This window comes from Panthera tigris, chromosome X (assembly GCF_018350195.1).
Source record: "Panthera tigris isolate Pti1 chromosome X, P.tigris_Pti1_mat1.1, whole genome shotgun sequence".
NCBI lineage: Eukaryota > Metazoa > Chordata > Mammalia > Carnivora > Felidae > Panthera > Panthera tigris.
Genome location: NC_056677.1, coordinates 27216324 through 27241310, shown reverse-complemented (window position 1 = coordinate 27241310; position 24987 = coordinate 27216324). Strand labels below are relative to the sequence as shown.

The 24987-nt window shown below is 38.7% G+C and overlaps 1 protein-coding gene across 1 annotated transcript in view; it reads left to right on the top strand.

Annotated features, from left to right (window-relative positions):
* The window catches only part of DMD (dystrophin), a 1614661-nt gene that overhangs the window by 854390 nt on the left and 735284 nt on the right, over positions 1-24987 (top strand). The window lies entirely within an intron of this gene.

Here is a 24987-nt window from a genome sequence, read left to right as displayed (position 1 = left end):
AGATTCATTAAAATCCCTATCAAAATTCCAATGCCATTTTTCACCAAAATATCACAGGCCAAAAAACTTGTATGAAACCACAAAAGAACTCCGGTAGCCAACACAATCTTGAGAAAGAAAAATAAAACCAGAGACATCATGCTCTCTGATTTCAAACTGTATATTACAAAGCTAGATTAATCAAAATACTGTGGTATTGGCGTAAAAATAGACAGATGAATGGAACAGAATAGAGATCCCAGAAATAAAGCCTCGTACACATTGTCAGTTTACAACAAAGGAGGCAAGAACATGCAAGGGGGAAAGGGCAGTCTCTACACTAAGTGGTGTTAGGAAAACTGGAGATCCACATGCAAAGAATGAGCCTGGACCACTACCTTACAAGATACACAAAAATGTACTCAAAATGGATTGAAAACTTGAACATGGGGCTTGAAATCATACAACTTCTAGAAGAAAACAGAAGTGTGAAGTTACTTAACAATGGTCTTGGTGATGATTTTTTAGATGTAACCACAAAAACATAGGCAACAAAAGTAAAAATGAACAAACGGGACTACATCAAACTTAAAAGCTTCTGCACAGCAAAGGCAACCAGCAACAAAGGGAAAAGGAATGGGAGAAAATATTTGCAATTCATGTATTCAATAAGAGATCAATAGCCAAAATAAATAAAGATCTCCTACAACTCCATAGCAAGAAAACTAACAATCCAATTAAAAAATGACAAAGGACTTGAATATTTTTCTAAAGAAGACTTACAGATGGCCAACAGGCACATGAAAAATGCTCAACATCACTAATCATCAGGTAAATTAAAAACAAAACCACAATGAGATACCACCTGACACATGTTAGAATGGATATTACCAACAGGACAAGAAATAACAAGTGTTGGCGAGGATGTGGAGAAAAGGGAACCCTCATGCACTGTTAAGAATGTGAATTGGGGCATCCACTCTGGAAAATACTATGGAAGTTCCTTAGAAATGTTTTCTTAAAAAAGTGCTCTCTGATCCAGCAATTCTACTTCTGGGTATTTATCTGAGAAAAATGAAAACACTAAATCAAAAATATATATGCACCCTTAGGTTTATTGCAGCATTATTTACTGTAGTCAAGATATGGAAACAACCTGGGGCACCAGGATCGCTCTGTTGGTTAAGTGGCCAACTCTTGATTTCAGCTCAGGTCATGCTCTCTCATTTCCTGAGATCAAGCCACATAGAGCTCTGTGCTGACAGTGGGAGCCTGCTTGGGATATTCATTCTCTCTCTCTCTCTCCCTCTCCCTCTCCCTCTCCCTCTCCCTCTCCCTCCCTCCCTCCCTCCCTCCCTCCCTCCTTCCTCCCTCCCTCCTCCTCCTCCTCCTCCTCTCTCACTCTCAAAAATAAATAAATATTCTTTTAAAAACATATGGAAACAACCCAACTGGACATCAATGGATGAATGGTTAAAGATGTGGCGCACATATGTATACAATGAAATGCTACTGACCCACTAAAAAAGAATGAAATGTTGCCATTTGTGACAACATGGGTGGACCTTGAAGGAATTGTGCTAAGTGAAACAAGACCGAGAAAGACAAATACTGTATGATTTCACTTGTATGTGGCATCTGATAAATAAAACTGACAAAACAAAGCCCATGGGAAGAGAACAAGGAAGAGTGATGCCCCAAAAGTTTCCATATCTCAGTGCATCTTGGTCTCACAAAAGGAACACAAACATTGGAATTGTAGAAAATGTAAAGAGAATGATTTAAAACTATGAAACGCACGATGGCAGCTTTATGGAACGTGGGTCAAGGTTTTATCTGTTCTGCAGCAGAGTAAAAAGTCAAAAAAAGTTTTTTATGCTACAAAATTGAAACTAACATTGTGAATACTGGTTTGTATAGAATTGTATTAATATACCGTAATATCTGGGTCCTATTCCAAAATTATAATTTTAATGCTATGCTTTTGTCACCAGATGTCATAAAATTTGGAATCTTATTCGTTAGTCACAGTAAAAATTATTTAATTGTGTCTTCTCAGTCCCTATGCTACCCTATCCTTCTTGGTTTAAATTAGGAATAGAAAACAATGAGTGCCATATTTAGGTCAGTACACAAGTCAGTAGTTTTTTTTAAAAAGTAAAGAAAGAAGTCACAGTTATCAAAAGACCTGATCATCATTAAACCTCAAATTCTCAGTCTAAAGAGAAGAAATGATGATGGCCCCTTTCCCCTTTATTCTCTAGCCCCCTCCTCCACCCAAGCGCTGTAATGGGTGGTGTAATTATAAGTAGTAAGTCAGGGTTGCTGGGATACAAATATGCCAATTTCCTAATATATGAATTCTCCAAAGATGTCAGGTCACAATCCCTAGTGGCAGATGCCTTTCTCCCCATTAACTGTAATGTGCTGTCCTGCATATTAGCCAATTTAGCAATTACTTTGGGACCTTTGTGTTTCATTAGTGAATAGAGAAAAAAGCGACTGGAGGTAATACAGCTATTGCTTTAAGGGAGCGTTGGACCCGGTAATGGGTTCATTGCAAAACTGCGTTAACTTGTCTTGACCTGGATAGCTTCTCTTTATAGCAGAGATGGGAAATGTTTCTCTAAAGGTGAATACAAGCCTTGGTTTAAATGTATGGTTACCTCCACCTAAGGATCATGAAATGAAATCCTTGTTCTTATCTATTACATATCTTGACATTTACAGTCTTTAATAATAATACCTTTAAGGTCCGCAAAATGGGAATGTTACTAAAGCTAGCTTCTGTGTATTTTTCTGAGTGTCTCACTCTGTAATCTTCATACACATGTCTGACTCTGTATAGTTTTTAATATTTAGCACTCTTCATATTTCTATGTTCTCTGAACCTGTGTGTGTGTGTGTGTGTGTGTGTGTGTGTGTGTGTGTGTAAGGAATTTTTGCTCTGCCCAGGTTAGTGTATGTGACATGTTATTGCCTGCTTTCTCTCTTTCTCTGATTCTTCACCTTCTAATCCCTTTCATCTTCTTTGTCATGTTGTGTCTGCTTTCTTTATTCTTCGTTACTAGTTTTACTCGTTACGTGTAGGTCTTTTTTCAACTACCTGTTATTTAGAACTAAAACATGTATGGATCAGTATTATTTTTGAATTGTATTGTATTCTTCCTATACTTAAAGGTGAAATACACTTGATCTTAGCCAAAAGGCCAAGAAACGATTACTTAAAGGTGAAATAAAGTGGAATATTTCTTTTGTAGACTCATAGGGATTGTTCAGAGGGAAGAGTCTTAATGAAACTAAATTACTCTCACATCTTCTCGACTAGAACACTGAATCCTCGAAAGGTTGTGTGACTTATTTGACAACACATTGTTCTCTATTTAAATATAAAAGTTTTAAATATAAAAGCTATTTTTTTAGCTTTTTAATGAAACTCAAGTGATTTTTCTGTAGTTAAAATGCTATAAACAAGAAAAAAAATGTGGTTTGCCATTTTTTCCCTATGCTCCTGTAAAGGAAGAAACTGAGATTTCATTTTATTTAAGCAAACTGTATGAGAGTTTTCGCTTTGTTTCTTGCCCATTGTGGAAAACTAGATGCTACGTTTTCAAATTATTTTTCACCATCTTCTTTACCATGGAACATTTGTGATTAGGTAATACAAGAAAACATATTCACGCTGTTTCAGAATTAGTTACATGTCTTAGGTATTTGATGTTAAGTAACTTTACAGATAGTGAAGTTAATTACAATAAATCTATATTCATTTTGTTGAATACATTTAAAAGTTTGCATCCTGTTTTGCCACTTATTTGTAAGTAGTAAATTACTACTTTAATTTGTTAACACCTAGATATTATAAAACAGTGCATACAAAAACTAAAACATTTTACAAGCACAAAGGAGAACTTTTGCTGGAAAATGAATTTCAGTTAAGGGCATTATTAAGATGCACTTAAAAAAAGTCTGATCCACTTTACCTAGAAAAATTAGATTTAAAAATATATCTAGCAAAGCTTTAATAGAGGAATAATGTTGTGATGCTGATAATAGTATAGGAGTTATTTTTATACTAAATCACAAAAATAAATAGTTTGAATGTAAAAATGGAGCGAAACTGGCAGGCCATCTTCTGCAGTATACAAATGACTTTATTGAAATTTCCCGAGATATAGCTCATTTTATATTAACTTCTAATCATGTTATTTTTAAGTATTCATCTGAGGAGTAAACAGCTTAAATCTGTTCTTTTCATTTGTGTCAAGTACATAGATGCTTCATCTTTTTCCAGATATGTTTACTATGTAATGCTAGTCATTATTAGTCGTTACTATGAATATAGATAGTAAAACAGAATAAGTTAAATCAAGCTAAAGCTTGGCTTTTTAAAGAAAAATGTTTAATGTTTATTTTTGAGAGAGAGATAGATAGAGCGTGAGTAGGGGGTGTGCGGAGAGAGAGAGGGAGACGCAGAATGCGAAGCAGACTCCACGCTCCGTGCTGTCAGCACAGAGCCCGATGCGGGGCTTGAGCCCACCAACTGTGAGATCATGACCTGAGCTAAAGTCAGACACTTAACCGATTGAGCCACCCAGGTGCCCCTAAAGCTTGGCTTTTTCACTCCTTGCTCAAAAATGAACATTTGTTCCAATTGATTACTTTCCCATCAAAGACTGGTTAATAGATTGTTCTAATTGTTACCAATCATTCCTGCCTTTAATGTGAACTACATTTTTTAACCAAAGAAAAGAATCTTTACAAGGAATAGAAGAAAAACATGTTTGCCTATTCATTATTATATTATGACCCATAGCCTGGTATTTCTTAGAAATCCATCATCTTGGAAATTTCCATTATGTAGTTAATAATTACATCATAACATTTACTTATGAAATCATTCAACAAACATCTAATGAGTGACCACTATGTGCCACATGTCTTTCTAAGCATATCATAATCACTTCTCACCCTTACTTTATTTGAAGAGCATTCAGATTGCATAGAGCTTGGCATTACAGCTATTTATATCTCTTCTAATTAATAGTTGCTAGTTTGATGCTGAGAGTTAAGTAGGGAGAATAGTAGTTAAAAGTTTCTAACATAAGCATCTGTGACTTTGCCTCCTATGATTTCACGTTGAGATGGGGATTCTTACCAGGTTGTACGTCGTGAGTACATCTCAGTTTGCTCTGACAAGTCCTGGTTTTGCCTGTTATCACATCATAATTTTTAGTAGCTCCCTCTTTCACTTACATGAGTATTCTACTTTATTAAAAGGATGTGTATATATGTATGTATATTTGTGTATATGCATATGCATATGTGTGGGTATATTATACATGGTTTTTAACTTTCCAAATTACTGAAATTTCAGAGAATGCCAGGAATGTCAATCAGATATCTCACAAACAAGTAAAAAGTACACAGGAGTTGCGAGGAGGCACTTTATCTCATTGATTAGTAGTGAGGTTTACGGACTATGGATTCTATCCATTGCTAGCTATGCCATCTTGTATTTGCCCTGTCCATACTCCAGTAATAATATCCTAAAATTCAGGTTATGGTAGAACATACTGTATAGGTTGTGGTGAAAATTTAATGAGATAGTGCCCAAGAAATGTGTAACTGTGTCTGGCACATACATTGTAATTGGTCAAAAATAATAGTTTTAACGTAAAACTCGGGATGGTGTTAAACCACAAAAACATGAAGACCCAGCCCAAAGCTCCTATGGAGCCACCTTTTTTATTGTAGCAGTTCTTTTTTTCTTTTTTTTTATTATTATGTATTTCTTTTTTAATGTTTACTTATTTATTTATTTAGAGAGAGAGAGAGAGAGAGTACAGGCTTGCACGCAAGTTGGGGAGGAGTAGTGAGAGAGAGGGAGAGAGAGAATCCCAAGCCGACTCCGCACTGTGAGTATGAAGCCTGAGGTGGGGCTCAATCCCAGGAACTGGGAGACCATGACTTGAGCAGAGATCACGAGTCAGATGCCCAACTGACTGAGCCACTCAGGTGCCCCCTATTAGAGTAAGAGCTCTTAACATGAGATCGACCCTCTTAACAAATTTTCAAGAGCACAATACAGTGTTGGTAACTACAGGCATCCTACCACATAGGAGATGCCCAGAAGTTTGTTACCTTGCACGGCTGAGACTCTGTCCCCATTGCACAGCTCCCATTTTTCTCTCCTCATTGCCTTAATAACCACGATTCTATTCTCTGTTTCTATGAGTCTGATTATTTTCGATACCCTCCCTAAGCACAATCATGTAGCAGTTGCCCTTCTGTGACTGGCTGTTTTCAGTTAGCATTACGTCCTCCAGGTAGATCCATCTTCTTACATATGACAGGATTTTCTTCTCTTTTAAGGCTGAATAATATTTGCCATCTTAATCAAGCACTTATAAATATGACTTTTGTGGAGAATACTGCGACGATTTCCACCATGATCGATTCAAGAGCTGAAAGACAGAAGAGTTAGAGTCACCAGGGTCACCAAATACTTCATGGAAGGCAGAGAGGGTCTTCAATCAGCACTCTCCCATTTCACTGACCTCATGATTCATATTAGCTATAACCAGCCAAACTTTCAGATAAAATTATTGGAAACTGGTGGATTTTTCTCTTAACATTGGCTATGCAGTCCAAGTAGTCAACCATTGGTTTCACACACTAACATTTTCCCGTTGGAAGTATGAGGATAATTTAAGATGACCTATTTAACCCTGAACATCTTTGGGATCAGTCAGCTTTGCCGACTTTAGCCCAGAAACCCAGACAGAGCCTCACCGAACCTCCACTCTGCTTCCCCACGCCCTTCTCCTACTTCCGTTCTTGATGTTGATTTCCCCCATTTTGGTGGAGTGATGAGAAACCATTTGTAGAAACTGTCATTGGAGCCATGTAATGTTCTATTAGGAGGCCTCACTGTAATACTAGATAATTTGTTCATTTCGATGCACTGCTATTTTTAAAAATACGAACAAACAAAAATCCAGCATGCAACAGCTCATTTCCATATTAAAACTGTATTTTCGGCTATATACATCCTGATAGTGTGCAGCGAGTATGAAAATTTGTCATTTCAATATGCTGTGGACCAGACTTTATTAAAAAGGTAAACTAATTTCGGATTAAAAACAGATGTGACTATTCTGGCAAACTTTCTTTCCTGTTCACAATGAATGTAAAATGAAGAGAAGTACAATGAGGACAGAAAGAGAAAAATTTCGTCACTCTGACCTTCAGTGTAACTTTTTTGAAGGAAGTCCTTCATGAGCACAAAGACGTTTGCCCTATAGCAATGAATTTTAGAAAGGAGAAGAAATGACATAACAAAAAAGAGATTCTTTGCTAATATGAAAGCTTGTTCCTTTTGTTTCTGTAGTGCCTTTGCTTTGGAATGACTGGATTACATAGTGTCGATCCTGAGACTTTTAGAGGCATTGCTTTTCTTTCTAAAAATAGAGTAATCTTGAAGTGGCGTTAAATGGAGGCTTTTATATACCAACCCCTTAAGCTGATGTTGAATAACAAATGAAGATTAAATCAGTATTTAAGAGCACATATTGTAAGTTCTAAGCCAGTTTCCTTTATTACTTACCGTGCAAAGCCAATAAGTCATGCAAAAAAATAAAATAGAGTGCTATTTGTATAAAAGATCAGAATCATACCAGAAGTGAACTTTCCTGTCAAGTCTTTACACTTATACCACAAGATGTATGAGTGTATATATACCTAAAAGAGTTTAATATTAAATCCTGGCTACTATATACATGTCAGCTGATCCCCTAGTGCTTCAAACTCTAGAAAAAGGGACACTGAAGGTTGGGCTGGTTGATATATTCCATTTTTGTCATAGACCACCTGCCAGGGCTTATAACCAATCTGTAATGTGTTTCATACCTTTTATTGTGTGGAAAATGGATTGATAGATTAGGTCTGGGGCCAGCGAACCATGGAACCCTAGGTTTGCAGGGAAGAGTTTATCACCCTTTGATGTTATTTCTGTCTCGTGTCAGCTGAGAAGGATGAGCTAGATTAACAGAGGGTAAGCTAGATGCCAAAATCAGCATTCCCCTCGTTTATTCCCCTTATAGTTCAAGACAAGGCCACCGTATGGGTTATGAAGGACTGATAAGGACCTCACGGACAAACTTTGTTTTGCTGCCTTTTAATTTACTTACTGATGTTAGAACAAATTAGAAGACATCGAAGAGACCATTTCATTGTTTGTCGCTGGAGAAAATCAATCTGTTTTGCTCTAGAAGTGAAAGTATCTGAACCGAATGGTACAGTTATAATTTGTGAACATTTTCAGTTATCACTGGGAAAAGTATGAGTCCATCGTTGGCATGGTTGGCCAAGTGTGGAGGAAAAGAGATGGACCAGGAAATGGGCCAGAAACCAAAGTCATCAGAAGGATATTTTGAGAAAACCCCATTTGTCCTGATAGTTGCAATCTTTGGGCAACCTGTGACTGATGGTTATACCTTGAACACAGTCTAAAAATAAATGTCTTATGAAGGTGACACATTCTGCCTGTTCATGATGTGGGTGACATCAACACTTTTGAATAGGACAGTCATTCTTGGGCTTACTTAGATGTTTACAAAAGAATAAAAATCTGCAACTGAATCAAAATTTAAGTGACTGTCTTGATGATAGCTTTTGTTGCTGCTATTAAGGTTGTTACAAATCCTAGACCCATACTGTTGTCTCTTTGAAGCTGCTTTATTGTTTTGTTCGTATCAGCGACCTGTATCTTTCTGCTACAATCACTGATGATGCTGGTGAAGGGAGAGAGAAGAATTACTTTTGAGGTTGTATGAGGTTCTCATTCATTGGCAACAAATAAAAGACAACCCAGGGAACAGAAAAATTAATAGAAAAGATAGTTTGTAGTTGAGATTTTATCGTGTTTCACAGCAGATGAAAACAATTATCAAGTACTGAAATAATTAAGGAAGAAGTTGACATTAACACGCTACGTTGTTTATTCTGAAGCTGGAATGCAATATGATAAAATAATCACTTCTGCCTTGAAGAATCAGTTCTCTTAAGATGCCCCTTGCAACTTCGTACTTACTCCTAATGTGGTTATTTCTGAATGGAGCCCCAAATATTGTAATTGTTTGCGCAGTGACGCCGTAGGCTCCATCTGCCCACCGTCCACACCTCATGTCAGTTCTGGAATGATCACTAACCTTTGCAGTTAATAACGGTCCCAAGCAGGCTTACCCCTCACTAGCTCCTAACTATGGCCCACTTATTTAAATTTTTGTTTGTTTGTTTGTTTACTCTCTTCCCCCATTTTTGCAATGGTGATGCATTATCAGGCTTGTTCGCTCATCTCCCTGGGTTCCCTGAAGAACTAAGGACACAATATGTACTATAATACTTTGTTATGAATAATTGGGCTTTCTGTTATTAGGTAGGCATCATAAAATTCTAACACTGGTGCTCAGGAAGAAAGGGTCTACATGCCATCAAGCAGAAATGCATTTCTCCAACTTTAACATACACGTGAATTACTTAAGGATTTTGTCAAAATGAGGTTTCTGATTCAATGGGTCTTGTAGAGGATCTGGGATGCTGCTTTCCCAGAAGGCTTCCAGATGACGCCAGGGCTCTAGGACTTGATCCACACTTTAAGTAATAAGAATATATAGAATGGCTGGCTAGAATCTGTGTGTGAGTTGACTGCAGGTCCCATACTTTGAAATATTGAAGCGATGTATTCTGAGATATTCTAAATGTATTTAGATGTATTTAGCAATGTGTTCTGAGGCTTCTTCTAAGAACTTTTGTTTCCTGATACGTGTGAAGCACATCCATTCATCCCCAGTTGATATATATTCATCTTTAATTTTTTTTTAATGTTTATTTTTGAGAGAGACTGAGACAGAGTGCAAGTGGGTTGGGGCAGAGTGAGGGAGACACAGAATCAGGGAGACACAGGCTGCAGGCTCTGAGCTGTCAGCACAGAGCCCAACGTGGGGCTCAAACCACAAACCATGAGAACATGACCTGAGCCGAAGTCGGACGCTCACCCGACTGAGCCACCCAGGGGCACCTATATTCATCTTTAACAGAAAACATGAACACATCCAACTTATTCATACCTTTGAAACATAGACCCTTTGGGGACTCATAACCCACATATTCTCTACCCTGTGATCTCACATCCATTCCAGTTCCTTCCCCTCTTACATTGTATATTTCAAGAAGCTGACCTCTGACCACCTTGTTACCCAGGCTTTCTGGCCACCAGCTTCTAGATATTTTAGCCAGTAGGAGGCATTGGTGGGAGACTAGAGAGCAAAAGATGTTTCTTCCCTTCCTTCACTGCTTTGGGCAATGGCTGATAACAGAGTATGTAGCCAATAAATACTAGCTGCTATTAAGTCTTCTAATTGTGATCTAAAATCCCCTCATTAGTGGTTACCTTCGTCAGTTTACTATGAATTTTGTACAGGTGCCTTTGCAAAGCATTGAGCCTACCTTGAGTGACATCATCATACTCAGCATTTTTTTTTTTTGATTTAGAACTCTAGTATTATTTAAGAATACCAAGGCTTGCTACCATTTCTGGCCTTCCCTCAAGTACTAGCTATTGAGTGCTAGAAAAGTGTTATGTAACAAACCCCTAAGGTCCATTGACTTAAAATGGTAACAGTTATAATTGCATATAGTCTCTGGGTCAGCTGGGCTGTTCTACTGATATATCTAAAGCCCAGAGGGTCTTGCTAGGGCCCACTGATGTTTTTGCAGTCAGCTGGTGGGTTGGTTGGGTGGGGCCTGGCTTATCTAGGGTGAGCTCAGCAGGGATGAGCCATGTAATCCATACGACTTCTCATCCTCAAGCAAGCTAGCCTGGACTTATTCTCATGCAGAAAATAGGATTCTAAGAGAAAAAGCAGAAGTGAACAGGTCCTCTTAAGGCTGAGGCTCAGAACTGAGTCAGTGTCATTTCTAACGCATTCTGTTGGCCAAGCAAGTCACAAGGCCCAGCCCAGATTCAAGGATTAGGGAAATGGGCTGCACCCCTTGATGACATCGACTTTCATAACCAGGATAGCTATGTGCATATAGAGAGAGATGTGCACACAGGTAGGTCACCACTGAAATCAATCTACCATAGTGTAATCTGTCAGGTTTCTTTCTCATCTCAAAAGGAAAATAGGACACATTCCTATGTATTTAGGCTTCTATTCCACGAATCCTGACTCTCCTGTAATATTAGCTCAGGATCAGCACTCTGAAAAGCCAGTAGTCTGAGAGTCACAAGGATCCTCAAAGATACTTGAGGCCAAATCCTAGGAGGGTAGGAACATTGTTTTATTAATATACTCAGTATTTATTGTCTCCAATATGGTTAAGTATTATGCTAGGGAAGAAGGAGAGAATAGTGAGCAAGATAGACACTTATGTTTCTATATGTTGCGTTTGATGGGAGCAGATAAACACTAAAACTAATTATGTGATTATATATGCATCTGTTCTCATTTTCTTTTTATGTTTGTTAGGTTGTAGGCTGAGCTACTATACTAAAGAGACCCCCAAATTTCAATGGCTCAAACAATGCATACATTTGTATCTTTTTCACATAAAGCCTACCCTGGGTATGTAGTCTCTGCCCTAAAAAGTTACTCTAGGAACCCAGGCTACCAAGATAGCTATGCTATCTCCCAGGTAGTGCTGCATTTAAAAACCGCCACAGTAATCACCCAAATATCTGTGTACTCTTGCCCACCAATAGTACACACTCATTGTCTCCCTCAGCAGAGGCCAGAAGAGATCACTTACCACATCCAGCTCAAAGGTCATTTGTCTCTGAGTTATACGCTGTCTTCATCAGACCCAGATGTGGCTCCTCACGGTGCAATGACCTGGAAAGTGAAAGTCATGCTATCTGCTTCTATCATAACCAAATCATGAAAGTAGAGCAAAAACAGGCCCAAAGACCGCAGTGAATACTGACCCACCTGTGTAAGACCAAGGTTGTGACTCCAGTGCGTTCCCACCTCACTCCCCTCACCCCACTCCAGACTGAGATTTCAAATGAAAGCTAAGAATAATAATAGAGCTTCTCTGAAGGCAGAGGTGAGGAACAATAAAGTCAGTGTCTGCCTAACCCCACCGTCTTAGAAATCCCCACTCTTCCAGAAATAATTGCTTAGTTCAAATTGTGGTGACATAAAAAGGGATAATGTGAGAACATATAACAGGCGGCCTGACACGGTCCAGAAAAAGGAATTGTATTTTTTCAGATAACAGAGAAATACATAATAGATGCTATTTGGGTTGGGGAAAAAAACTCACTTGAGTTTCCTAGTTGTGGATATTCCTACCCAAACATCTCAGGGTCAAGGGCAGCCTTTCCCTGGATACACAAAAAGTTGATATGTTTTTTTCCCCTTATTCTCCTTCTGACCAGGTACTGACCTTTGCCATTGGCTTACTCTACCCCGGGACCCAGAGTCATTATATTAATCCTGGAGGAGACAGGCCACTACCTCCACTAACAACTGACATAATTATTTTTCTACAATTTGGTGCTAATTAAAATGTGGAAAGAGTGGCAATGATATCCATAAATGTAATAAGGTCTTTCTTTGTTCTTGACAAGGGATTTTGTGTATGTTCACCTCAGAGTAGGAAAGAGGGAAAAACATGGGATGAGGTGAGAGAGCCCAGTAGTCATCACATAGGCTGGTATAGGCAATGTAGAATATTTATTTTAATGTAGAATTTTTTAAAAAATGGAATTCTGCTAGGTTTTGTTGATTATTTCTGTGGAGTTTCACTTGTTAATAACCTGCCTGATTCAAATGGTGGTTTCACGTTGTTCTACGTATAGATGCTGTATAAAAACTTTCCCTAAAAGTTAATGGCTTAAAACAACAAATCTTTATTATGTCTCATGATTTTGAGAGTTCAGTATGGTTTTCTTCTGCTTCACATGTTGCCAACCAAGGCACTGGGAACGCCAAAAAGTCCAAAATGGCCCCACTCACCTGATTGGCAGTTGGTGCTGGATGCCAGTTAGGAACTCAGCTGGAGGTATTGGCCAGGAACATCTGTTGGTTTCCACTTGGTCTTTTCCATGTGGTTCCGTGGGCTTCCTCATAGCTTGGTGGGTGGATTCCATGAAGAGCTCCAAAAGATCCAACAGCAGCATTCAAGCATTTTTCAAGTTTCTGCTTGCAGCACACTTGTTCATATCCCATTGGCCGTAGCTAAGGCATATGGGCAAGCTCAGCCAAAGTGAGAGTAGACTATGCATAGACTTGAAATATGGAAGGCATGATTCACTTTAACTGCCAGATAACAGCCTACAACACATTCTTTACTAGCTGTCTGGTCTTTCTGTGTCTCAGTTTCCTCGTTTGAAAACAGGAACAAGACTGGACTAAGCGAGATATAGCCCATGTAAGCTTAGAGCCACGCCCATTACATAGTAAAACACCAACAAATACTGGCTATTGTTTATATTTTAGTGTTATTCCTACGTAACTGAAAGAATAGAATGGCTTTCCCAACACTGGTAACACCGTTAAACACAAGCTTCTGCTTCGATGTGCCTTCCCCTGAAGCCCTTCAGGTGTGCCATTAGTCAGAATGTTTCCTGTGTTGTGAAACCGCTAACATACTGTTCTGCAATGCCTGGTTGACTCTGACAGGAGCGTCTGCTAGTCGCAAAATCTCAGGAAAACCAGTTTTATACCAGTTTGGGGGATGCTGAGGGTTCATCAAGTGCAGAAGTTCCTTGGTAAATTTGCCTTCTAGTCCAGGCTTTCCAGACCCTATGTAATCCAATTCTAGCCGTCTTCCAATATTTTCTCCCACTGGTCATTTTCACATCAGCTGCCATCCCAGTGGGATTGCCCAGTGTTTCCCCACATTTGACCTGTGTTCTTCCTTGCCTATCCTACTCTTCCTGGTCCACCCACCTTCTCGAAGAATGTCTCCCTTCTTTACTCTCCCTTATACAACAGATTGCCATATCTGACTACGCTTTTATACCTCCATGAAGCCCAAGACTCATCTTACCTTCCTGTTGCCCTCCAACCCCCAGCAGTATTTCTTTTACTATATTCATTGCTTTCTACCTCACGTGTGTCAGGCATTCAGTTTGCATCATTCCTTTATTTCTTTATATACCTGTACCAAGTCTGTACCAGACTGTCCAGAGAAAAACTTCATCCTGTTTTGAAGTCTTCCCCACTCTCTAAGAGAATTAAAGAGTTCTGTCTGTGTTAGGTAATGATAGGTAACATTTATTGATAGTTTAGTGTGTATCAGACTTTCTTCTGAGCACTTTCTTAGAAGGAAGATCACCTAAGACGACCCAACAGCAGTCTCGAACAAAGCTGAATGCCTTGCTAACCTGGCACGTATTAAAGGATCATCAAAGGCTCACTATGCTCACTATCAAATGGACTGATGATTGTTGGTGTTGTGTCACTGGTGGTGATTTTTATACTATAAGTAGGAAAATAGATTTTTTGCAACACATCTTCATCCATTGCTTTAGGAAAAGACAGAAATTCTATCTCAATGTACGTACCTTTGCGAGGATACCCCTGGCACTAAACTCTCAGACAAATGCCACCATCTGTGTGATTTCTTTCCATTTGCCAATGTAGGCATGGCAGGTGCTATCAAGTTAACCTTTTCTTTCCCCAGCATCCACTCAAAAGAGTATACATGTTGGCTGTTGTGAAGCTCGATTCCCAAACTACCAATTACAAATCTCTGCTTCAGAACACAATGACTGAACTATTACTGTAGCACGTGATTTTGTATAATGGGATAACAAAATACGCATTATAGGTATTAGAAACATGAAAGATAAGTATGAGTTGTTAATTTTAGCCAAGAGTTTTTATAAGAGTAAGATGATAAAATTAATTATATTAGAATAGCATCAATCTTCAACTTCTGTCATAGGTGGTGGAGAATTAGTCCTCACTGATACAACTATAGGTAACTGGTTCAATGGATATATTGTTTAGTACTCTTTTTTATTATTTTCTTAATGTTTATTTATTTTTGAGTGGGAGACAGTGCAAGCAGGGGAGGGGCAGAGAGAGGGAGACACAGAATCCGATGCAGGCTCTAGGCTCCTAGCCGAGCCAGCCATAAGCACAGAGCCAGACGCGGGGCTCGACCTCACGAATCCCTCACAAATCGCGAGATCCTGGCCTAAGCTGAAGTCAGACGCTGAACCAACTGAGCCACCCAGGCGCCCCTGTTTCCTACTCTTAATGCTGCAAATGACAGAAAAAGCTGCCTGTGATTTTAAATAATAATAGTCGTGAGGGTTCTGGTTCCTTTCCCCTCCCCCCCGCCCCTCCCCACCTCCACCCCCCCCCCCCCCCCGCAATTCTCTGTGGGTTCTGCCTTTCTTTGACCACCTGTCAGCTTCATATGGCTCCCTGTAGGGTGGCAAAAATGGCTTGCAGATTTTCAGGGCCCACTTTTGCAAAAGATAATCTCTTTAGGGACATTCTTTCCTAAAGCATCCAAGAAAGACCTCCTTGAAACTTATTGGCCCAAATTAGGTCATATGCTCATTGCTGAGCTAAATCAGACCCAATTCCACAGCCAGAAGTGGTTAAATCTCAAGACCAAATTCTGCAGCTGCAACATAGCAAAGGTATAAAGGTCTCCAAAGGAAGGAAAAAAGGGGGGCGGCGGGGAGAGAGCTAGAGGGAAGGAGAGAGGAATGGATTGAAAAAGGTAACCGACTAATATCTATAACATTGTTTTGACCTGATTTTTTGGCCAATTAATAGAACTAAGCAGTGATTATGACATTATATCAATGGTTTCCAAATATAGGCTAGTTGTAAAGATCACTTAAAAAACTACATTTTGCTATGGTAGATACTGTTAGTGCTGCTGTGCACATCCCTTCAGCACTTAGCACTCCTACACATGCTGCCTGATTTCCAAAGATCAGCAAGTGGTTTTTTTTTGTTTTGTTTTTGTTTTTGTTTTTTTTGTTTGGTGATGTCTCTGCTTATTCTTGAGACATGGTAGAAAAGTAGAGGAAGTTAGGCCCCCTTAAAGCAGCAGGTGATGCATAAATACCCCATCCTCGCACCTTTCAGGGATGATAACTTCCAAAGTTTGCCTCTTACATCTTCCCTCAGAGCTCGAAGGCATTATTAAGCGTCTGTTGCCCACAGTGGTCCTGTTTTACTGGCTTTTTCCTTTATTTGGCTTTTCCCCACCCCCTTGATGTGCCCTAGTATCACATCCCCAAATGACTCGAGTTCAAATTCTTGCTACAGGGTTTATTTCTGGGGAGACCCAAATGAAGAAAAGGACCTTTTATATGCAAGTCCTCAGGAGGTGACTGTGGATATCAGTTGAATCAGAATTCTGTATCATTGCTTTTAAACTTTATGTTATGTTAGGATAAAAGGATGTTGATTCTCTTTGCTGACTTGTTCTGTTTCTGTATCTTGCATTTTGAGTTCCCAAATAAAATATGGCCACACCAGGGAAGGAAATGAAAGCCAGAGTAAATGGCCTATTTTGGAGGTCTAAGCTTAAGACAGGGGCCTAAAATTGAGATTATTCACACAGGTAGGCATGGTAGATATGTAAGGTAAAATGTGAGATTGGGGGGGGTGGATTGCCTGATTTCACTGTTCACAGCGGCACTGTTTCGTGATGGAAGGACAGTTAATCGTGCGAAGCATAGAAAACTGACGTTACTCAAGACCTCTGGAGAAGTTCACTGTAATGTTTTACTAAATTTGAATAAGAATGTGTTTATTCAATATTATTCTGATGTCACAATTATGATCGCATGGATCTAGTCTTTAAAGACAATTTGAAATTAAATGTATTAAATATGTCTCCCCAGTTATCAAGGACTTGCCATTCATTGCGATTTAAGAGAATTCTTCTCTTTCGCTTTCAAAACCTTCTCGAGAGGCAGTTTCTCAATATCTTAGATGAAAGTACACGATTTGATGAAAAATAAGGGGGGAAATCAGAAGAAAATAACTTTTTCAGAAAATTTGTGAAGAACCACCTGTAAGAACTGGTGTTAAGTCTCCGTTGGTGTTTGACAAAATGGAGTTTAGACCGTGAAAAAGATACTGATTTAGTTTCAGAAAGTTAGTTTCTTATGTATCATTTTAAAATTAATTTTATAATTTTTCATGCGCTCTGAAACCTCAAAATCACTCCTTAAGTGGAAGAACATACAGCTATTTTTTTTTTCACTGCTAAATTGCGCATTCTCAACAGCTTCCGGAAGTGAATTCCGGTGTGCCGCCATCATCCTCACGTTCTATAACAGTGCCTGCACCTCAGTTTCCATATTGTCATTTATTCCTTATTCCTTCCCCACTCTTCCTGTTAGTTCCCTTTGCTCTATTTCCATCTCCTCTCTCCATTCCCTTGTCCCTTCTCTCTCCTCTTAATTTCTCCTCTCTTTCACCTGAACTCTTTCTTCATCATTTTTATTTTGTTTAATGTTTATTTGTGAGAGAACAATAGAGCATGCGAGAATGGGGGAGGAGCAGAGAGGGAGGGAGAAAGAGGATGCAAAGCGGGCTCCGCCCCGACAGCAGTAAGCCTGACTGGGTGCTGTGGAGCTTGAACCCACAAACCCTGAGCTCGTGACCTGAGCCGAAGTCAGACACTTACCAGCTGGGCCACCCAGGCGCCCTTCTTCATCTTTTGCTGGCAATTAAATCCTTACTTGTTGAAGTGAGCAAGGTAGACCGTTTTCCATTTTCTTCCCATTCTCTCACGAGGTTAACCTTTAATATGTGTTTTAATAAACAGTTCAATATGAACCATGTTTCTAACATGGAAAATAAAGAAAATAAATGAGAATACCCCCAAGAACCAAATTTAAAACTTCTCATGATTCTGAGACATCATTTTACCTAAAAAGCTTAACAGATTTTGGCATTCGTGTCTATATGAAGTTGAACAAAACGTTTTAAAAGACCATTTGAAGTAGCAACAACACAGAGATAACTGGTCTTTTTCAAATGCAAAATGCTGTAGTCAAACTGGAAGATTGACAATATTATTTATCTTTATCATTGTTCTGCTTAAAATTTGAGAATGCATATCAGAAATGTGAGCATGCGCGTGAAAACTTAATGGTGTTACCATTTGATCTGAATGTGTATTTGATCTCTTCATTCTGAAGCTGAAACTTTAAAACTAGCCACATTTTCCCAGTAATTCATTAACATCTGGCCTTTTCCTATATTTGCAATATCTCTATACTGCAAATCATACAGTATCACCACCATTTTATTTGCATACGTATTATCATATTTGCCTCTTCAGTTGTTGATAAGATTATATACTAGATATCATTTTCTGCATAACAAGTTACCACAAATATAGTGGCTTAAAATATGGTTTTTTGTTTTTTTTTTTTTTAAATCAAGGTATTTTTGGGTGGGTCAGGAGTCTGGGCATGGTTTATCTCAATTCTCTGCTGTAGGGGGGTGTCTCACAAAGTTCCATTCAGGGTGTCAGCCAGGGTCGATGTCTCATCTGCAGAATGGACTGGGGTTGAATCTGCCTCCAGGCTTACATGATTGTTGGCGAGATTCAGTTCCTCATGGGTTGTTGGAGTGAAGGCCTCAGTTTGTTGCCTGAGATAGACTCAATTCCTTGTCCTATGTGACTCTCCAACATGGCATTTTGCCTTATCAAAGCCAGTTGAGAGAGGAAGACTGATAGTAAGACACGATATCATATAGCCTAAAGTGATACCTTGTCATCTCTGACATATTCTGTTTGTTAGAAGTAAGGCGCAAATCTTGCCTACTCTCAAAGGGAGGAGATCGTGCAAGGGCGTAATACTAGGAGGTGGAAATCACTGTATGCCATTTTAAAGTCTGCCACCATAGATTCCTTTCCTCTACCTGTTGGCATTTGAAAATACAGGGGCGCCTGGGTGGCTCAGTCGGTTGAGCGTCCAACTTCAGCTCAGGTCACGATCTCGCGGTCTGTGAGTTCGAGCCCCGCGTCGGGCTCTGGGCTGACGGCTCAGAGCCTGGAGCCTGTTTCCGATTCTGTGTCTCCCTCTCTCTCTGACCCTCCCCTGTTCATGCTCTGTCTCTCTCTGTCTCAAAAATAAATAAACGTTAAAAAAAATTAAAAAAAAAAAAAAGAAAATACAGGTAATAATTTAGGATTCTCCCTAAAAGATACCTTTTTATGTTTGTACATGTACCACTTTTATCATTAGGGAAATGTTTGACATAGCCTTTTTGTGCAATAACCTATTATTTTAAGGAATTGAAATTGCTCTTTCCAGGTTTTGAAAAGTATATGGGATTAGGGGAAACTAGGTTGTCATCAGCAAGATTTGCATTGGATTATGACAGATTTTCTCTTAAGATACTGTGGGTTCTACTCCTGAAAACGATACTACACTGTATGTTAAGAAACTTGAATTTAAATAAAGAAAATTTTTAAAAAGATACTATGGGACAGAAACCACTGAGGCTTCAAAATATAGTTGGTTCTAATTTATCTAGTTTTCATGCCGAGTTTCTCATGCTAATTTAAGCTCTCAAATTTAGTACATGGTGTTTTCTTTTTATAAAATAAATGGCCATGAAATTCCAGTTACTTTCTTAAGGGTATTATGACAAGTATGCCCTAGTGAAATTTAAGGATATCCTTGAAATAATTTTCATGCTCTCCTTTATGTTAAGAACCCTATGTTGAAGTAATTTTTTTCTAGTAACTAAAATTCTTACTCTATTTGTGAAGAGCTTTGATTCTGTTGATGAAGTTGTACTGCAAATACAAATGTCAAAATATGACCAAAGTAGAGCTATATTTTTTAAATCTATAATGTAATTTTAAATGTACAGTTTACGTGTATAAATAGAGATTTATACTCACACTTTCAATATTCACAGAGGAATTTTCATATGAATTTTTTAAACTAGTGGGTTACTACTTTGAAGTGAGGACAGCATGGGACACTATTTATTGTGACAATGGTTCTCATCTTACATGTTTTTAAATGACAGCTTCATTGTGTTTAACGTCGCTGGTTTTATAATATTTCACGTGTTCCTGAGAGAAAAATAATCAAAGTAAGAAACCTAGAAGAATAATCCATACTGTTCAAAGCTTCATCAGTTTTTATTTGGACAAAAACTCAAACCCTCCACCTTTTCCTTTTACGTCGGTGCTGTCCATTGTGATAGCCCCTACCAACCATATAAGCAGTAGAAATGTGGCTAGTTCAATAACACAGAATGAAATCTTGTCATTTGCAATGATGTGGATGCAGCAAGAGAGGATTATAAGCAAAATAAGTCAGTCGAAGAAAGACGAATACCATATGATTTCACTCATATATGGGAGTTAAGAAACAAAACAGATGAACATAGCGGGGAAAAAAGAGAGAGAGGCAAGCTATAAAATAGACCCTTAACTATGTGAGTCAAACCATCAGAACAAACCGATGGTTATCAAAGGAGAAGTGGTGGGAGATGGGCTACGTGGGTGATGAGAATTACGGGGGGTACTTGTTGTGGTGAGTACTGGGTGTTGTATGAAAGGGTCGAAACGCTGAATTCTCCATTTGAAACTAATATCACACTGTATGTTAGCTAACTGTAATTGAAGTAAAAACTTGAAAAAGAAGAAGAGAAAAGAAAACACATGTGGCTAGTCCAAACTGAGATGTGCTAGGAGTGTACAATACTAACCAGACAACAAAACTGTAGTTGAAAAATAAAATATCTCACTAGTAATTTTTATGTTGAATGCAGAGTGAAATAATAACAGGCTATATTAAGTTTTAAAAGTATAGTATTGAAATTAATTTTGCCCGTTTTTTTTCACTTTCTAATGTCTAGGGAATTTAAAATTACATGTGTGGCTTCCATTGTGTTTCCAGCGGACAGCGTTGCTGTAGATAAACCATGGTATAAACAGTGTTGAGAGAAGTAATAGCCTGGGCGTTTGCCTCTGTGTAGAAGAAATTACATTAAACCTACGGAGGGATATAATTCTGGAATTTCTTTTGGACTTAAAGTGGCATGCTTAATACCTACAAGATGCTCAACAAATTATTATGGAATAGTTGAGGTATGAAAACCAGTTACATTTTTTAGCAGCACAAGTATTCGTAGCCACATTTGAGTATTAACTAATTTCCTAATCAACAAATCACTCCTGCCTTTATATAGCTGTGCCCCTTCTCAACACACAGGGTTAATCATCATTGGCGTCGCCCGCGCCGTCATCTCCAAGACTTTTCAGAACGTCACAGTTTATAAGCCAGGTTATATTTCGCCATGGTTCCCACACGTTGGCGCACTTGAGTCTCACAAAAGTTGTACGAGATGGATATTGTCTCCCCGTTTTGGAAAAGGAGATCCAGATTCAGCAAGGTTCACCGACCTTGGTTAAGATCAGCATGCTGCTGAGTGACAGTGTTCGCTTTGTCACTGAACTTTGCATATCAAAGAGCTTTTGAAAAATTAACCTTGGAGTGCAAGAGTGAAGGGGTGAATATTTTATCCCAGTGCCAGTATTAATAATCACCAACTTGATACTAAGAATGCTAGCCCTCTCGAAGGCGGAGAAGTTAGGTGGACGTTGGTTGACTGGTGATTGACAGAAATATTAGTTTGCAAAATGAATTCCTTGGAAAACTAAAGCATTGAGTTCATCCATTCAATAAATAATCGGGTGTTTATTATGTGCATGATGGAAGACTAAATGGTGACTCAAAAACATCATGGGTTACAGTGAGGTAGGAGACATAGTAACCTTTTAGCCCTCGATGGGCCTGTCATAATCTTTTAGTCTACCTGGGAAGATAATCCGGGGGCGACTTGAGATAGCAACAGAGGACGGTAATATAGGAGATATCCGCGGACAGGCAAATATTTTCTCACGTATACTACGGAGGAAGCACAGCGGCCTTGGAGCGCAGCGTGAAGGGAAGCCCTCAAGCAGCCGCTCTTCCGGTCTGAAGTAGGTGTCAAAGCACTCGAGGAAAGAGGAAAGATATTACGGGTGGAAAAATGATAAACCAAATATTAGAACAGGATTACCTACCGTCAGGTGATTATTTTAGAGACTGGAAAGGCATGTTTGAGCAGGAGTTTGAAAATCTTTATGTGCCAAGTTTGACTCTTTCTCTTCGGCGTCAGAGACCTGGTGGGCATTAATAACCATTACGCGTTACTCTGTCCCATGAAGGAGAATGGACTCAACTGCTCCGAGCATCAGCCCACGTCAGGGAACTAAGTGGTCCGCTCTTTTATTTTCCCCAATAATCAGTCCACATGGAAAGGTTTGGCTCTGCTGCGTATGTGGTATGTCTCTGGGGTGAAACACATCAGAATCTCGAGAGGAGCTTGGGTAGTTGGATCTCTCCCTGTATGCCCATGCAAGAGAGCCTGGTAAATCCATCCGGAGGGGAGAAACTCCTTGTTAAGAATTAAGTCTTATTTTAGAAAACCCCACCGGGTGGCCATGCGGAGGTTGAATTATGGCAGGTAGAGACTGGAGGTTTGCAAACCGATGTGAGATTTTTTCCAAGAGCCCAGGCGATCCGGGCACGAACTGGCCTTCTGCTCCGAGAACGTGAGAGGCGAGGCTGGATGTAAGAGACATTATTTATGATGCAAGATAAAGGGACACTCAGGAGTGAATTACATATGGGAGAGCAGGAAGCAGGATGAAAGGTAACTGCAAAGTGCAGGTACTGCAAAAATTACGGGCTCTGTTACACACAAGAGGAAAGGGGTTTAAGAGAGGTTACCCAACACGAATGAGATCCCATTGCTTCCTAAGTGGTAAAATAGATCATTAACCCAAGGCCTTTCACCTCTGAAGTTATTTGTTTGACTACACTACACTTGCCTTCAGTTTTAAACTTAGTAAATTTGAGGTGAGAGCAGATTGAGACTGGGAACAAAAAGTTAACAGAAAGTCTAATTTACTTCCTAATAGACATTCCAGTTTGAGTGGAGTGAAGCAGGAATGTTTGTGCTCCTGGAATCCAGGCATCTGTTTACAAATCATAAGTATAAAAATTAGATACAGACATCAGGACTGCATTACACATTTACTGAATTAGATTCTCTGGTGTGGAACTTACATGTGCATATTAAAGCAAAACAAAATAAAGACCCTTACCCAATTGGTTCTGCTATGGACTCTGGTTAAGAATATTACGGTTAATGGGGCGCCTGTGTAGCTCAGTCGGTTAAGCGTCCGACTTCAGCCCAGGTCATGATCTCACAGTCTGTGGGTTCGAGCCCCGCATCGGCCTCTGCGCTGACAGCTCGGAGCCTGGAGCCTGCTGCGGTTCTGTGTCTCCCTCTCTCTCTGCCCCTCCCCTGCACATGCTCTGTCTCTCTCTGTCTCAAAATAAATAAAAAGCATTTAAAAAAAAAAAGAACATTACGATTAAGAAAACAAACCATTGTACTATGGAATGTTTATTGGCATAATGAAAATTAATTAAAAATGACTTTATAGGCCCTCCCACCTTTTAACCTTTAGAGACACAGAATCCAGTTTTGAAAATTATTGTCACATTTCAGAAACACATTTAGATTTACCCTTTATTTTTATGTTACTGCTTTTTTCAATTTTCATAACATATTTGTTCATCAATTGGTTTTGATGGACTTCACTTTCTTTCAGTCTTACAGATGAGATTTCTCCCTCCAAAAATCAATAGGAGCCTGCTGATTTTATTTATTCTAATATGAAGGCACATAAAATGAATGTGGCCAAAAAAGGTTAAAGTAAGCCTGTTTTTTCAGAAGACTAGATTGGCAATTGAAGCAGAAAATTATATTCAGTGCATTGAATTTATGCATTGTTTTAGTCTTCTCCAACCAATTTAGAAATGCACTTTCTTATAAAATTGAGATTATTACAAATCCTGTACTTAGCAGCTGAAAAAATGTGTCTATGCCAAGGTCATATCTTAAAAGTTGGGAAGGACATACTGCATTTGAATATAAGTTCAGGAATGTACTCCATGTAATTTTCTGACATAATTCAGTAGCTTAATTTTTATTTTTTACCTAATATTGTCTTAATTTTTGCTTTACCTTTGACAATGTTTCATACATATTCATTGCTTGAAAGAAATTAAGCAGACATTATTCTAAAGTCAATATTGAGCCTGCTAATGAAAATGGCTAAGTTAATTAACTAAATGGCAACCCTCACTGAACTTATTCAAAGCTATTTCCCCTCGTGATGTGTTTTCCTGAAGAAATGATGCATAAAAATTAAACTTTTATCCTCGGCTGTTCTATACCAGACTCTAAATTGTTACTTTACATGTTACAGCCTGTTGCATGATGAGTAATTATGAGATCACCTCAATTTAATGGCAGCAGACCAAATATAAAGCCCTTGGAGATTATTTAAACCATCATTCTTTACAAAAAGATTTTTAAAATGTTCTATCAAAGGCCATTCATTGTTGACATAGAGTTGATAGCACTGTATTGTATAACTGAAATTTCTTAAGAGAGTAGAACATAAGTGTTATCATCAGAAGAGGGGAAACATAAATACTGGCAATGATGGATGCATCAATTAACTCAATAGGGGAAATATTTTCACAATGTATACACTTATCAAATTATCACATTAGACACTTTAAGTATCTTGTCAATTCACTTGTCAGTTATACCTCAGTAAAACTGAAAAAAGACAGCAAACACAAAACTAAACTCATACTCTTAATGTACAAAAGTAGTTTTAAGTCATAGATAACCTCATATTTTTGTCAATTTATTTCTGTTTATGCATCCATAAGAAATCATACAGTCCTGAAAATGAAAGAGAAAACCCTCCATTTTAGCAGTGCCTTTCCCAAAATGAGTTTTTGGGGACGCTGAATAAAATTGTTTTCTCTACTCAACAAATGATAAGCAAAAGTAACTCCAGGTTCTGTGGAGCTTAAAGTATATGCTACTTTGGCAGTCTTCTTTA